The sequence below is a fragment of the Molothrus aeneus genome, chromosome 5 (assembly GCF_037042795.1).
Source record: "Molothrus aeneus isolate 106 chromosome 5, BPBGC_Maene_1.0, whole genome shotgun sequence".
Lineage (NCBI taxonomy): Eukaryota > Metazoa > Chordata > Aves > Passeriformes > Icteridae > Molothrus > Molothrus aeneus.
The window spans coordinates 24,524,295-24,542,365 of NC_089650.1; the positions used below are offsets into that span (position 1 = coordinate 24,524,295).

Genomic DNA, 18,071 nt, shown 5'->3' on the forward strand with positions numbered 1-18,071 from the left:
AGGTCTCTGCCTTGCCTCATTAGACACGAGCTGTAGGGGTTGCAGCCATCTACCACACTTAAGACATTCAAAAGCACCCAGACACATAATTGACTCCAGCTCCTTTCAACCCCAAAGCAAGCTAGCTACAGTCAACAATGACAAATAAAGAAAGAATTCAGGCCTGGTAAATAACCTGAAGTAGAGCAGCTGCAATGGGAAGGGAAGCAGCCAAGTGAATTAAGCCTCCCATATTCCTTGCTTAGCCTTTCTTTTCTCTCTCTGACCTGCAGCTGAATGCAGCCTTTTACCACTGCTCCTCATGGCTTGCAGCTGCAGCACTCTGAGGCTGTCAGGAGCCCTGTAACTCTTCTCTGGGCAGTAGTAGGCAATTTGGAATACCAAGGCAGGTACACCATGGTGCTGCCCCTTTCACTTGCTCCTCTAAAGGCACATCTGCCTTCCTTGGCATCCTCCCAGCTCACCCCTGAGACCACTCCAGCACACACCACTGACTTCATGTTTGCAAAGCAGGTGTCCTAATAAAGTACCTTAGGAGTCAGCCTCAGCCACCAATTTGCAGCAAGGGGGTTGACATAGATATAGGTTAGCTGGTCCACTGCCTCACTTTTCAGTGGGGAGCAGAAGGAACACACAATCCATACCTTGTTGGCAGAGTGGTGGACATACTATTTTTCACTTCTTCAGTGCAGAACCAACACTTTCAAATGTTGCATCTTATGAGCAGCTGTGCAGAGGTTTTAATTCTATTTCTGAATGGAAAAAAATTAAATTCATTGTGCCAGAGCCCCCTTTTTTTTCCCAAGAACACAAACTGAAATACTAACACTAAAATAGGAGGCTGTGCAAAAGCTTTGGTGGATTTTCACACTTGGACACCAAATTCTGATTTACTAACTGCTGATCCAGCTGTGGAATAGTACCATAGCTTCCCAAACTTCTGCTTTGGGATTGCAGAATTTTGCATTGTGCTACTCCCAGAGATATCTGAATGTTGCTAAGACAATCCAGCTCTAACCCTATGTCATGCTCATGCCTCATCAGAGGGCACAAATAGGCAGCCCTCTTCTTACAGGCTAATTACCAAATTGAAGGCTCCTCTGGGGTGGTGTCATGTTGAGGCTGGCTCTCTGGAAACAATGAATTTTGGTTCAGTTTCTGTCCCAAAATCTATTTAATGTATTTTATTCTCTTCCTACTTAAGGTAAACTACATATGCAGCCCATAGGAGAGAACAGAAACCAAAATCAGATTTGCTGTGAGCCATAGTCAAACTGACACATTGCTCCCATAAGAAGCTATGATTTACCCTCTTTATTAGCTTTCTTTTTAGATCATTTTCTTAGAAGCTGTAAGACTTAACTTTAGTGCCATGCAGGCAGAGAAGAAACTGAGCTCAGGTTTATCCCGTCCTAGATTAGCTCTTTGAATACCTAAATAATGTATTAAAAGGTGACAGTGACACTGGTACATGCACAATGCTTTACAGTAAGGTACAGATAGGAATGGAATCCCATCTTAGCCAAATTTTAAAATTTTATACATCTACATACAAACTTACACTCAGGATTGTATATATACCAAATTTCAATAGAATTGGAAGGAACATGCACAGTTAAGCATTTTAACCAGTGCATAAACATTTATGAATGTTTCATGCATTTTTGTCTAGCACGGGTGTTTTTGCTCTCTTTACTCAAATGAGCAGTGCCACCAGAGAGGCTATTCACGTGAGCACAACAGCCTGATTTAGCTCTGTCTGATTTTTAAAACTCATAGTAGTCAGGATACAAGCTTCAAAATCAGAGTGACTTGGATATTTATTAGCACAATTACGTCTGCAACCCCTCCTAGACTGAACACAATTTTGGTAGTAATTTTCAAATCATTAGCACAGTCTTTTAGTAACATCTTATCTCAGCTATTAGACAGGCTTTACTTAAATTAAAGTCATTAGCAAACACTCTATTACTGTATTGTTTTGCAGTATGCATTTAGTATATTGGATTATTTTGTAAAGTAAATATCCTCTGAATATGAAACAAATCAACATATATCTATAAAACATAATTATAAGGCTACTTAATTCTGCAATGTATAAAAAGTATTTTCAACTTTTATATGAAGTAGCTTCTAAATAATAGAATTCATGGTACATGATTAATTATAGCAATCATCTATCTGTGCTAAAATATGACAGTTTAATCTTCTAAATCGCATCGGGAATGAAACAATTCTGAATCCAAGATATCCCTTTATAGGTTCTAAGTACAGCTCATAAATTACTGTGGCTTTTAAATCTCATCTATATTTCTGCAGCAGAGAGGCAAGACAATACAATGTTCAAGTCTGCAGTCTTCTTTAAGTAAAATTCTTGTTCATAAAAAATATTTTAGAGGTGTCTCCCTAAAAACAGTGCCATATAGCTAACTTCCTCTGGAAGAACAACTTCAAATTCAGTGTTTGATAGGGTAGATAATTTTTACCTTTTGGGGTTTTTGAGAAAGATTCCCTCAGGTAGCAGCTTTGCCACAAGGCACAGGTAAAATCTCTGTGAAACCCCTGTGAGATAAACCTCAGGTTTTTAGTTCCTTCCTTTTTCTGGTAGCATTGAAAGCTTATATAAGAATCAAGAGTCTCTTGCCTCATAAACGGCCTGAACTGTGACTTTATCTGTGGTTCACAGCTCCTTACGGCTGCCCTGATCCAGACTGGGGGAGCCTACACTGTGACTGAGGTAGCTCTGCAGCTAAGTTTGGGGGCCCCCTATCCCTGTGCTCAGGACACTGTGCCAGGACCTGCTCTCTAAATTACCTGCAGGCCACTTTGGTCATCAGTGGGAATCAGGGAAGCTTGAAGAGAAGACTATTGCTCAGTGAGCACAAGACAATTTGAGACTTTCATTTGGAAAGAATAGTTAGCTCAAACCTACCCCACTGGCATGTAGGTCTAGCTTTAACAAAACAGTGCTGAATAATGTCCAGATTGATTTAAGCTAATGGCACAAGGCAGAGCAGCATCATAATGTAGCTGAGGTGCATAGAACCAACCAATGGTAATAGAAACCTGGGGTTTCAGTAACTCATTGGCAAAAGAAGAGAAGAGACAAGAAGCTGTGTCATTGTGGTATACCTGGATGTCTATGCTGCCATCTTCATTTGTAAATCTTTGCCAATGCTAACTGCTCCTGAGAAAAAGACTGGTTTAAAGGCAAGGCTGGAAAAGGTCAGGCTATGGCAAATCTCCTTTCCTTTTATTAGCCTTTTCCTTGGACTTGTCTGCAATAATCATCAAAACAGCCACACTATTCCATGGTGGTGGGAGCAGGGGGAAAGGTCTCAGTAAAAAAATAACAACAAGTGAAGTTCCAATACAAATAGCACAAAGAGTAAAAATTATGGACAAGTTCTAGCAACATTTACAGAAGATTTTTAACCAAGTGACCCACTGGCTTTTTTTCTCCACCCTTACTATAAATATGTAATACCAGAGGGAAAAAAAATCTTCACTGCACAAGTATTTGGTTATAAAAGTGATCCAAAAATATGTTGTTGCATCAGAAGTTCTTATCAGGACGATGCAAAGGAAGTTCTCAGTAAAACCTTGGTTTATATCTGCTGGAGCCCTAAGAGCACTGCTGTGCCTCATGCAATGAGACAAGCAATGACTGTGCAGCTGCCTTTCAGGAGAACATCATTCTACTATCACACTGATCCTTTTCCAAAATATTTTAATGCACATGTCAAGCTCAGCAAGACATTTGGCTGAAAGTTGTGATTGCATGTAAATTTTCACAATATAAATAAAATTAAGTTTCCTTTCAGCTTTCTAAGCTGAAATGGTGCTTAGATGCCATACATGTATTTCCAGTTCTCTTCTCCAAGGTCAGAAGAATTAATAGCTTAGCGGGTAAATTGGCCAACAAGGAAATCCTCTCCTGAGTTTTCAGTAAAAGAATTCCTCTTCTGTTTATCAGACTGCCTGAAGGTAATTTGCCAAACATGAGAGAAAAAGGGGATTTTTATTTTGTTCAAAAATGCTTTTTAAAGAAATCTGATTTTTTTTCTTCCTGAGAGGCTTTCAATAAGAATTAAATACTCAAAAACAACACCCACTTTAGAGTTCTCATTTGGCTGTATACTTTTTACTTCTTTCAGCAACCTCTTCCAAGTTGTCCCTGATTTGAAAGCAAATGCAGAGGAAGAGGAGACTGTAAAATGTAGGAGAGACAAAGTGAGGCCTTGAGATGAAAAACAGCGGCAAAAAGCTTTTATTTTCTGGTTTTTTTTTTTTTTTCAATCCAACTGCATTGTTATTGCCTAAGAACTTCATGATAAAATAGCATAGCTCAGTAATGCTATACACTATAACATTAGGCACCCAAACTCATAATCCAACATTGCTGCACATATGGATATCCTCTGAGAAGGTGCTGGTTATTATGCATTCCAAGCTACTTTTTAAGATTTTTTTTCTCTGTAGTCCTATATATCAGCTCTTCAATTAGTTTCACTTTTCATGTTGCTATCTGCTTTAAGTTCATTACAATCTTTATTTATTCCTCATTTCAGTGCTCTATATCCATTTGTCCCTGTTGAGGGCACCTTCACAAAGTCTCAACAGCAGCAGGGGAAAGCAACTAGTGAACCACAGGGAAACATAATCTAGAAGCAGGTCATCCTCTGGACAACCTCTGCTTCCAGCTCCCATGTTGGCAGCTCCCAGCATGCTCCCACAAGCAAAACCTTGTACTGAAATACATTAAAATTCCATTTTACTTCTTCACTCTGTTTTAGCAATAGGGTCGATTGAGGAATTGATTCAGGAATTCAAACTCTGTGAATGAATACCTATATATTTCTGCCCATTTTTAGCAGCTCTAGGCAATGGATTTGGGAAATCTCTGCAAGCAAGATCTGGAAACCTGTCACAACTTCCATCCCTTTGGGTATTTCCAGATTTTTCATTGCTGTTCCCACCTGTCATCACTTTGAGTGATCAATATTGTTCTGCAAGTTATAATGTCTAAACATTTATGCATGGCTAGATAGGCTCCCTTTATATATTGCCCTAAAGATTAACTACCAGCTATCAGAGTTTTTCCTAGCTTAATCAGATATACATCTCTTTAGTGTATTAGATACAATAACAGCATGATAAATATCCACAATTTATATGGATATTTATATATGGATAAACTATATGATGGATTTAATCATTAATGGGCCATCATGAAAAACTTACTAAGGTTTTTTAATAACATCAATACATTCTCAGTTTAGCACATTTTGAATACCAATGAATGGTGATCTATAGATTTACTAAATAAATGACATACTCCATATTCCTCATGCTACTACTTCATGGGACTTCATTTTTCTTGCTGCACTTTTTCAAATATCTTCTAATATATCTGGAATCCCCTCATTTTTGCTGCAGTATGCTAAATATTACTTTTAACTGTGTAAAAATTCACAATTAGACATTTTAGAAATTATACAATGTACATTGCTTTGAAGAACTGCATATTTTTTTATCCAGAGGATCTGGTATTTCCACCAAAGTGAAACCTGGGACCAGACAATCCTGTGTTATGACCAGGGAAAAAGCATGTTTTCTCAAGTGGGTTGGATGCCTCTGGGCATTGATGTCTTTTACATTATAGGTCTAAACATAGTGAATGCAAAGTAAAATTCCTCACTAATGGAAAGTAGACTCCTCCTCAAATGCACCTATTGTCCTATCAATTTTAAGGTCAGGTGTAATTCCAGAGTAATCGAAACCATTTAAACAACAAATTGTTACCTATAACTTGGTCTAAAAAGAGATCACTGGGATTTGCAGATATGACAGCACTGAGGTGGCAAAATCACCAGCAGGATTTCTGGTGTGCCTGACTGCAGTTTCAATACCTATTACTAATAAATCATTCAATTTTCCCTCCCTCTGCCTCCATTCAAATGGACACAGTTCACATGGGTGGAATATGACATGGCAGAACATACTACTGCTGACAAATGACTCCCCAGCAGAATTGTCTGAAGCACAGGCTGCACAGATGATCAATAGCAACCGTCAGTGTTTTGGGATTGTTTAGCTTCCCATTTACGTGAAGTAGAATCACAGCCGAGAACCTGAATTTGCACAGGCTTCAGGACTCATCCCTGCTCAGTAACAGCTCTCCAGGAAGCCCACAGCAATGCCTCTGTCACATCTGTGACAGCCAAGCCCGGGCAGCTCCCCTCCCTGATGCACAGAAAAGATCTAGGAGTTCTGATATCCTGCGGTGACAAGGGGCTCCCAGCTGCCTGGCATGAAGCTGGTACTCAAACCACCACATCAAAACATGGATCATAACAGCTCCAGCACACTCAGACTGCCCAGAGATGACAAATCTTCTAGCTGTGCCACCTCTTACCAGCCATTAGGAATGAGTCAGGTTTTCATGAGGTTTTACCTTGCAGAAATCAGAGATTTTTCAAACCAAAACCAAAACAAACCCAAGAAAAGAAACAAAGAAACCATGAAAAACAAACCACCAAAACACAACCCATAAAGAAACCAAAAGGTAAAAAATCCACCAAATCTCTTCATTTACCGGTTTTTGTCTGGCAGCAATAGTTCCAATGACACAAAGGTTGAAGTTTCCACACCTGAGGATTAGATGCATTATATTATTTTCAGAGAACAAGTACTTGCAAGGCTTTTGTGTTCTGCACTTGCAAAAGACTTCATTGAGGTATTGGTGGAAAAGATGCTATCACAGACTAAAGCAGAGGTACCTATATTAGCATTATTGACTAGCAACACTGAGTGATCTATTTTATTTAATACCAGATTTATCTCCCTGGTGCCTGCAACTGTAAGAGCTGTAAGATTAGCAATTTATAGGAAACGTCATAGGAAAGGACAGGATGAAATGATGTGGTGGGCTTTCATACAAAAACCAAATTGAAATCCAAAATCAACCAATCCAAAAAAACCAACCCAAACCCACGTCACAATGTAGGGTGGTTTTTGTTTTTGTTGGGTTTTTTAATCTTTAATTGCCAATGTTGCATATTGGCTGGAGGTTTGAACCATTCTGTAGGTGCTATTCCAAAAAAGCAATGTCCCTGGAGATTAATAGCATACGATCACTAGAATAACTCTTCATAAGTCCCCTGAGTCTCTGTAATTAACATGTTAAACTGCACTTAGAGGGAATAAAGTATCATTATACACAGAATAAATCATTTGAAATTACTGAATTATTTGTCTGTAAAATTACCCAGATAATTATCTAAACTTTATGAATAAAAGGTTTCATTAGCTACCACTTACTCTGGATAGAGCCCATCGAGCTTTCACTCTCAAATACACGAACAATGCGAAATACAACATAAATGTTATGGACATTTTAAAAAAGCAGAACTAAATTATATGCTGAGCATGATTTTGAGTCCATATTTTTGTTATATAGGGTGCTTTACTGAGGTGAGCTAACTGGAGGCAGATTCTGCAACATAAAACATAAGAAAGTAACTGAGTATTTGCTAAAGCATAATCAGCCAAGGTGAATCTTAGGCTTAAGATACAGGGTTGAAATTGAAGAAAAGTGACCTGTGACATATTGAAGCAGAATTTAATGTACCAGCTTGCCTATATTTAAAGGTAGAACCTTCCTTCAGCAAATTTAGAGTTTATCTAAGCTATTTGCATGGTGGTAGATAGTTTGAGTTTAATACAGGGGTAAGATAACAAAGTGAGAACTAAAATTGACAACAAGGCGGCATTACTGAAAAGACTAAGACCAGTGCTTAAGCAAGGTCTTCCTAAGCAGCATGGCTGATCATGCACATGCCACTGCTCTGAGGGCAATGAAATCTGAAGGTCTTGCTCTTTCTAGAGCTGAGGCACACCAGATGCAGATATGTGACCCAAAGGGGATGACTTTATCTCTGGAGCCAAGGCTTTAACAGTCTTACACTAAATAAAACTGCCGTATGATCTCATTATTGGTAAGATGTAACACCTTTGGGAATTTTGCTTTCTTTCCTTTTAAATCAAGTCAGTAATGACTTTGTCACTGTTATAACCTGCTGCACATGCAGGATTCATGCATGCGCTTGGTATCCTGCTGTGGCCCCAGGTTCAACTCCATAATCCAGCCACCACATCAGCTGAACGCCAGTAACTGCTGCCAGCCCTCAGCAAATGCAAATTGAAATGATTGAGGTACAAAGTCGTATTTCCTTTAATTTGCAGCAGACTAAAAGCATGCACATGGACAGCTATAATGCTATAAACACCCGTTCTGCAGCTACCTCAGGCATAATTCAAGCACATGTCTAAAACCTTAACCATTATGGTACGTGAAGAGACATGTAATGTTTTATACACAGACTCCCTTGCCATTTATAAGTTGCACAATCACACTTTTCCTCCCACAAATCTCACTTTTGATCATACAGCTTTCCAGGAATGAGGCACAGAAATACCTTTGTTTTCTGTCTCTGAGGGCCTACCAATTCCTAAACTTCCCATATTAACTGTTTCCTTCTGGTACATCCCAACCTCAGCTGCACAACTCATAAATTTACTCGAGAGCTGTACTCTAAATCCTTTGACTTCAAAAAACACCCCATTTCCAGATGTGATACTGGTGCTGCTCATACTTATCCAGCTGATGAGTTATTAGGATGCTTAAGGCTTTACCTGAAAGCTCTTGAGCTTGTATTGGATATGTGAGTTGGGATATCTGGAGTGGAAATTCCTCACCCTTTCCAACTGAAGTTGTTCCACTTCAGGTGAAACCCTACCTGTCTTTGTAGCCATAAAGAAGATTGGGTCCCAAGTGCCCTTTCCATTGGCTTTGGTGTGCAGTGTGGGACCTTCTGTTAACTTACTATATGTAACAGAAGACTTTGCCAAAATGCATGTAAAAGATTGCTTCTCCCTTCTTTTGAGATTTGTATGTGCCTACACTTCCAAACAGAGACCTGGGCATCTTTTTTATTCTTTGGTTTTGTGCATGTCGCTTCATAAGTTTTTATGTTGTTTCACAATTCTATCATATGAACATAGATAATATTGAGGAACTAATGCAGTAACATAGTTCATTAATAATGTTGGAAAGGTCATAGTCACCTATAACTATTACAGCAATGTTGATACTTTTTTCCTAAATAATATGTGGTTCCAGGGTTTTGGTTTGAATATTTTTGGCAATCTGCTGAAGAAAACAACAGGCATAGAAAATTTCAGCCTGATCAAGGTATTGACAATTGAAAGCAACATATTATAATAAAGCACTGTGCAACTTTGACTTCAAGAATCACTGCTTCAGATAAATAAAGCTATTTATAGACTTTCACAGTGTCTTCCAACCTTAGATTTGAAACTGCCTTATAGTAGAGAAATATCAGAAACACTGGTTTTCCTTCAGCTAGAAAAATTGTCAAAGTCAGGACAGACTTGGCTACCATACAAATTCCAATTCAAGATATAACCTCAGAAAAAGATTGCTAATTACTGGGATCCTGCTCCCACTCTTGGGAATGGAATCATGGCAGGTATGAGCATCCCCTCTGAAGCAGCTGTAGTGATTGGAAACAAATGTGGGTTCTTACATATACACAAGCAGAACTTGATACCTTGCAGACACATCTGTATTTGCCTGGTGACTGAACAGGAGACTAGCATTTCTGCTTCCCATGGTATGGGCAAAGGAAAGAATTGCACCTTAATTTTTATGAGTTTATAACCCCACTTTTCCATATTCAAAGGTATTTCTCTGTCTTGAGAAGCACAAGAGATGGAGATGGATTATAGAAAGTCAAGCTTAGCAAGAAGTTTTGTGAATAGCAAGCAGTGTGCACAATCCTAACTGTTCATGAACCCATCACAGCTCAGAGAGTATGCCTGGCAGTCACAGAAGACCATGTAAATATATTTTTTCTGTATGTTAGAAACTGCATTACTGATGCAGGCTCATGGAAGGAATTTTTTAGAACAGAAATTATACCATGGCAGTGGAATTCTTACAGCTATGTCCCCAGGATTGTGCAGCCCCAGTCTGCTGTCCACAGCTGTGAGGGAGGACACACAGACCCCTCTGAGGACAACTATCAAAGCAATTTGACTTATTTGCGGAACTAGAAAAGACACAGGCTTAAAACCAGTAGTCCCTCACTCAGCATGCCCAAGGATTTCTGCCATTAAAATGCATAAGACACTGAAGGTCTCACTTCACCTATGTGCTTACTATCCAGCTCCACAAAACAGTGGTTGAGAATCAGCATGGTGGAGAACTGCCTATAAGCCTGTAGGTACTCTCATGAGCTGCTTTTCAGTGGAGAGAACTGTGCAGTTATGATGAAAGTAAGATTATTTCGTCTAACTGTTGCTCATTACTGACATGAAGTGCAATTAGGCAGGGCATTTGCTCACTTCTACCAAGGTGACAATGTCAATTGGCCTCCAACCTACCTGGTTGTCTCTGAACTGTCCCCCAAAGCTGCTGCATGATGTTGTCTTCTTGCCCCTAGGTCAGCAGAGAGCTGAACATTGTCACAGCCTGAACAAAAACAACCACCACTTTGCCCAGCTTCCTGCACTCCAGAAAACGCTGGTGGTGGAAGGGTTAAGAGCCTCTCTGATAGCAGACAGGTCGTATTGAATTCTTCATTGTGAGATATATAAAAGTGTTTTTCAAGATTACATATCTCCATAGGTTATACTGTCATTATAAGGAACTGCATTTACACAGTAGGGAATTTAAGTTGGAAATGTGACACTCCTAGCAAAAATGTGAACTGGAACAAAAATTACCCAGGGAAGAAGCACCTTAAACCTTTCATTTCAAAGAATCTGCACTAAGCCTGAAGAGAGCAAATAATGAGTGATGAAAGGCGTCTTTGTTATGCTGTGATTTCAAAGCTCTGCCAAAATGTCAAACAATCCATTTAATCAATCAGAAAATTAAAGAATGTGGTAGATTCCCAAGGTAGCTTGACGTTTTAGCTCTGCCAAGTAATTCAGCTACTGCACAAAGCTTATGTCACAATAGCAATTACTTAATAAGGCATTTTTGTCTAACTGTGTTGATGTAAAAATGCAGTTTAGTTTTCAAATGATTTGCAGCTGTGTTCCTTGGATCAAGCATGCAATACCTTCGATGTTTACATTTGATGCTTTAAGCACTGACTTAATTCAATTTTTATCATAATGTAGCCTTCAAAAGTTTCCTATTATCTCAAAACAGAAAGAAATTTATTTCTTAAAATAGGTGTTCATAAGGTCACGTAAGAAAAAGGAGACACTGTCTGTTGTTTCACATACAAGACTCATTACACACTTCAGACACCACTGGCAGAACTCCTGTGATTTCAAATACATATTCTTTATGATGTTTACATTTCAGATTTGGTTATTTATGTCAGGACAAAGTTAAACAATCTTGGGAATCCTGGATTAATATAAATTAAATTTCAGGAATGTGAAACAGTCTACACTGAACATTTTCTATATTACAGGTAATTTGTTTTCTATTTCTCCCAAAGGAAAAATGTGATAGACTTGTTACAAATGTAGATTGTTTTTTCCTTCTGACAAGCCAAATAAAATTAAATATCCATTTTGTTAATGTGAAATTAAATGCAAAAGTTTTAAGGTAAAAAGTTCAATGAGCACTTAAATACATTGTTACTTTAGAAAACTTGGGTATACTAATATTGTCTGCCAAAATAATAATCCTCAATAAAAATGAAATAAAAGTTCATTTTATTTATAAAAATAAAAATGCATTAAATGTAATGTCTTAGTTTTAAATCAAATTGTTTGAGACATGGTTTTATTATCTACACTTTTGCACATTCCAGAAATTTCTTTTGAGCTGTACCTTGTGTCAGTGGCAAGAAATACATTCTATGTCTACCTGCAACTATACGGACAGTATCTGCTTTTCTTTTTTATCTTTTAAAATCTGAAATGCTGACATGAAAGAATCATAAACTCCACCAAATATATACCTACACTGCAGTTTTTAAAGAAAAAAAGCATTCGGCACAGCAAACAAAGCCTGACCTGCACTCCTGACAGCAGGTGGTGAGTGTCTTTGTGATCCTGGAGCCTATTAGTATGATCTCCTTCAGTGGCCGGATGAATAGGGACCTTCCTTTCAGAAGCCACAGTGAGTTGCACAAAAGCTTCTCTGCAGAGGAGGGGTGGAATGAATCCAGTCATGCAGCTTTCACTAACCCTCTGATCCTTTCTTTGGCTCCCCATCTCCACTACCTACCTACCTCTCCCTGTCCCCCTACATTTTGTTTCCTAGTCTGGTCTTATTGCCAATGGAAAAAGACTACAATGAAGACAGCAAAAATATCCCACAGAAATGCATTGAAATAGATCATAAGTGGGGAGCTCCCCAGCATGACCAGACCCGCACTCACAGAAAATTCTGCAGAAAATGCAAGAACTTTGGCCAGAGATGAAGCACCAAATTTGTATCACCTCTGAGTACTGTCAGTCTCCAGATTTTATCAGAACAGGGCACCCCCACATACCTCCTCTAACAATTTTCAGATGCACAAGTGCTTCCAGGGCTGAAGTATCAAGGAGACACCCTCCCCACCATATTTTCTTGTGGAAGTAGGAAAATTTACTCTAAACACTAAGAAACATAAGTGAAACAACAGTAAAAAACCTATTTGTCCCAAATAGGAATCAAACATTTTTTTCTGTAATGATTATTGGAATTTCCCTTCTTGCTGATGTTTTAAAAGTAACCAAGTTAACTCGTTCAAAACAACACATAGGATTGACCAAATCTATTGAAAACTCAGGTCAAGTCAAGTGTTTAACTTCAAAGTTGAAAAAAAATCCTCTCGAAACATTTAGCTGATCAAGTAGCTAAATAGGAACAGGTGACCCTCAAGTTGTTTGCATTATTCAAGAAAGACTTAGGAAATCCTGCTTGGATCTGAGATTACCAAGACACTGCTTCTCCTGAGAGCTGGTATGTCCACTACCTCAGACAGTATTTTGGAGGTATAAGTAGAACATTTTCTTGCTCTTGACTAAGGCTGTTAATTTATTAAGAACACACATAACATGGACATTTACAATATATTAAACAAAGAGGTAACTTTAACATTTCATCTTTGTGACAAGACCTTGCTTTTTTCTGACAACTGACTACATTTTAAACATATACACTTTTTACTCAATTTGACACTGACAAGAAAAATACTCTCTTTGCCATCATGGCAAGGTGTCACTTAAAACCTGATTGTCATAGTCTTATAATGCATAATTCAAAGAAGTATATCTGAGTATATCATATTTCAGGATATATAAGAATGCATATTTCTTGCTCAGAAAAAAAAAATAGATCTGCTCCACCCAGGAGGCAGAAGGAAAGGAAAATAATTAGGATATAAATAGTAAATTTTTTTCAGAAAAGAATAGACTAAAGAAGGTTATCTGAAACATCTACAGATGAACTACTACTAGAACGAAAATATAATCCCAAAGTAACACTCTCTCCTCCACTAACACCTTGAGGTGTGACCACTCCAGGACAGGTCATTGCTCATTAACTCCAGGGTTGAACTCTCATGGGCACTTGCAGCTGCTTCTGAAGTAGTCAGTGGAGTTAAATCTGCAAACATGTCATGAAGAGAGTTATTGAAGCACATTTGGGCCATTCTAGTGCCTTGTTTCCAAGGATGAACTCACCTCTGATGTTATTTCAGAGTGCTGTAACTTTTGACTCTTGAAGTAATTTGGAAACAAAATACAGTACTGAAAATATACTCTACAGGTGGGATTGTAGACTACTTTCCAAAGTACAGTTTGCAGTAAAGATGAATTAAATTTACCAAAAGAATAGTTCAATTGCAATTCATCATTAATTGGTAGAAATGGAGGAAAAGAGTATGGGGGCCCATGTTTAAAGGACTTTGTCTCAGGTCTATGAAAAGTTGCAACCAAAGTAGGTATTGAAAAAACAAAGACAATTTTTAACTCAGCCAAATAAAAAGTTGAAAAATAAACACAGCTTATTCTCTTGGCTGTACACCCTGGATACTATTGGAAAAATTTTTGTTAACACATGAGAAGGAAAATAGTTTTTCTTAGAATAGGAGTCTGAAGATAATGTGATTTATAGGTTTTTACACTTTTCTTTCACATGGCACCATTGAAGCAAACCTGTGTCTACCTTTTTTAAGCCCAAGCAAGACTGAAATAATTGCCACACAACATCTGGGAATTTAATCGTGGTTAATTTCTCCACGTGCTTTTTGATTTAAAGGAGAAATTAAAATTTATATTAAAATGGGAAATATACATTCTGCCTAATTATTGCTGGGGCTTTTCACCAGAAGATGACCTTAGTTACAATAAAGTCAGTATTTTTAGCAGAGAGAGAGAAAAAAATCATACCTAAGAAAAATAATAAAGGAGTCAAAGTACAAAAAAATCAATAATGTTTTATTAACATATGCTTCAGAGAAATATTACAACAGAAAAATTGGAAATAAATAACATTCCCCAAAATATTCTCAAAGGAAACTAGTATACAAAAGCAAAGGAGATAGAGCAGTAAGGCAATATGTGGAATAGCAGCACTGTAAGGAATTTGTCAGAAATTTTTTTCTGAGCCCAACACTGTCAGCCTTCATTCCAGTTCCAGAGAGGAAAAGAACAAAGCATTTTCAGAAAGACATGCAAGCAGAGAAAATAATTCTTTTTAAATCCCTGGTTACATCTCAGATTTGCTCTTAAACATGTAAATAAAGAGTCTGGACCAGTTGCTAACAGGGTAGACCTTGCTTTGTTCCCTTCCTTATTTCCAAGCATTTAGAAATTCATTGGCATTTCTTTGTATTCATTTTGGCATGTGTTTATTAGCTATATTAAATTCTTAGCTAAGTGTTTCATATACAGTGTTATCTTTGGCAGAAAATGAAAGATGTATGAACAATTTAAATACTGAACACCGATGTAAAGATGGATAATCTCGTTACAAACTGATTTCCTCTCATCAACCTACATGGGTGAAGGATGAAGAAGGAAAATGCAAAAACATGGTAGTCAAAGTGATGACACACTAAACCATCTTCCAATCATTCTCCATAACTCTACAACTACAGCATGCTATCCTGATGGCCCCATCTGAGTTGATGATTTTTCACAATGTATTTCATGGCTTCCATCCCTACATGAGACTTTATTACTATCACATAGGAATAAAAAGCCATAAAACACTAGAGTGAATTTATCTTGATCAGATGCAATACTTATTTTCTTCACATGATTTCATCACCATTCCAAAACTAACCAATGATTTCATGCTACATTACTGAACATTTTAAACTACATTTCAATGACAAGAAAGACACTGAAATGGTTACATCACAAATTTACAAAGCTTTAGCCTTTAAACACATTCCTACCTACGAGAATCAAGAAACAATCACAAGACACAACCATTTAATTCACTGATAAAAGACAGGACGCCACAGAAAATATCACTTCCACATACATCTTTCAAGACATAAGGAAAGACAAGAGACACAAAAGAAACTGGTATAGATAAACGCTATGAAAGCACACTACCAGCATCTTTTTCCTAATTTTCCTTAGTAACTTCCTGACATGCATTATTAAAAATTCGCACTCCAACACTACGACATCTTTAAGACATCTGAGCTTAATTGAAGAAGCAGAACAAGATTCCCTACTTATGACACTGAAACAGCCACTGTCACACAGCTCCTGTCAAATATGACCCTCTCATCCCTAGGACTTTTACCTTCTTGGCTATGACAAATTTACTATATAGCTCCAAAGTCCATATTTCTCCTGATGAAAGACCAAATGAGACAAATTATAAAATATCCTTATTTTCTAACCCAGACTATAATACTGAGGTCCTGGTCTGAACACAGTTATTTATTAGTGTAATTACTATTCATCTTCCTATTACTACTAATTGGCCAAGTAGAAACACAAGTCTCTAGGGTCATTGAAAAGTCAATACAATAATTTAACTGCCATTTGAAAATAATTTTGCTTGCAAGCAAACTAGGCTACATCAGAAATGTCTCAAGCTAAAATCTCTGCTTTGCCAAAAATATTTTACATCTTCCCAGCCATGTAAACCCACTGGCATGGGACCAATATTAATTCTGATCTAGTGGTGACACTAGAACTCAAAATTAACTCAGGTTTGATTTATATACTGCTATCCTTTCTTGCCTACCAAATCCAACTTCTTGCATAATATAATGTTGATAGCATAGAAAAGAGTGAGAAATCATTAAATGAAAGGAAGTGCATAAATAAATTCAATTATCATGCATAAAACATGCAAATGACTTAAAGACTGCATATGAAACTCTAGTTTATATTCATTAATCTCAGGTTGCACTTTTGAGGGAGAAAGAGACACTAATCTGATCCAGATTAATGCACTCCCAAACCTTCCCATTTGTTTTTAGGTGAGGGTTAAAATAGATGTATTAAAATAAACACAGCTGCTCACCTCCCTCAACCCGATTTCATATGTGGAAGAAAGTGAAAACTAAAAATTATATCATAGGTTTGAGACTCTGGGTTTCTCCTCAGGACAGCTACTTTTCCACTCTCCCTTTTTTTTTTTTTTTTTAAATGGAAGACAACTTTGTCTGCAAACTAGTCCAAAACCAAGCTAGTGGCTTGACACAGAGAGCAGGGTGGGAAGTGTTTGGGCTTGCCTAAATCATCCCCTTCTATTCTCCCTTCCCTATCCTGAAAAATAATTCAGATGGATCATTTTAGACCACGTGCAGTCACACCCAAAAGGGCCTCCATCCAAGGCTGTCACATTGCTGCTTCATTGTGTAGGAAAAGGGGATTCACAAGTGGGCTTATGCAGCCTGGCTTTGCTTACCTAGCCAGTAGGAACACGATACAGAATAGGGCCAAACACCTTTAACCTGCCACCTGCTCCAGGTTTCACTGCCCAGGGATTCCTCCCGGTCTCTGCCCAATCATCTGGCTATACAAGTAGCAACCCCCCAGCCTCCTCTCACTTCCCCTGCTGGCGCTGGGTGCTGGTCCCTGTCACTTACCCTTGCCTAGGGAGCACTCAGCAGGGACAAGCCCCTGAGGACGAGACCAGTACCTGCAACAGTGAACAAAGGGGAAGTGGAATTCCTGGGGCTGATCCTGCCCCAGGAAAAAGGGAAGCACATGGAAGAAATGTGCCCAGAAAGAAAAAAGAATGGAAGGCCCCATTCCCATCCACTGGGAGAGGAAGGTTAAACAAAGCAAACAAAAAAGGTCACCAAACTAATTTCGTACTGAAACCAATGAATTTAGATTAGAGGCCCAAAGGGGAAAGGTTAGGATGTTATCAGTGACATAATTTCTCTTCCCTTTTGTTAAAATGATTGGATATTAAACCCCTCCAACACAATGGGACACACTTTCTGCAGGGTGGAGGGAAGCATTTGAAATCTTACATTTCTTTGATTATTTTTTACATATTATCCTCCTGAACTACAGACATTACACCATGAAAGCACAAAAACACATACATGTAGACTCAAACATATATTCACACATATGGTTTCAGACACAGACCAACTTCTGCTGACAGCCTGATTCAAGAGAGCTTTTATTAGAATTAATTTCTGCGTGTTTGCACATGCCAAATTAGTTGCAATAAATAACAACAATAAGGCTGAAATCTGTCAACATCTTGACAAATATTCAGAGAGCTATTTAGTATACACTTATAATATTCATTGCTCCTAAAAGAGAAAATGATCATACAGTAACCAAACCCTAAGTAAGAGCTAAAGATATTCACCTCATGAAGCCATTTCTCAACTAGCCCCTTGGCACTTGCTGGAATTATTCGCAGCACGAGATCTACTTTTTCATTTTCCGCTGACTCCATGTGGGTAATTTCTCTCTTGTGATTAAAAGTGAGCTTGTCAATTCCTTCAAAGCATTTCCTTAGGTTGGAGGTGGAGTGGATCCTTTGTCTCAAAAAGGATTCTTAATAGATCATTGCAGCATCTAGGGAAAAAAAC

General features: G+C 38.1%; 1 long non-coding RNA gene across 1 annotated transcript in view; it reads right to left on the bottom strand.

Moving 5' to 3' along the window:
* Nucleotides 1-14,457: 14,457 nt before the first annotated feature.
* LOC136557193 (uncharacterized) overlaps nucleotides 14,458-18,071 on the bottom strand; it is an 83,580-nt gene continuing 79,966 nt past the window's right edge. Inside the window, exon 9 of the long non-coding RNA XR_010783741.1 lies at nucleotides 14,458-18,071. This is a non-coding gene — a long non-coding RNA (uncharacterized lncRNA).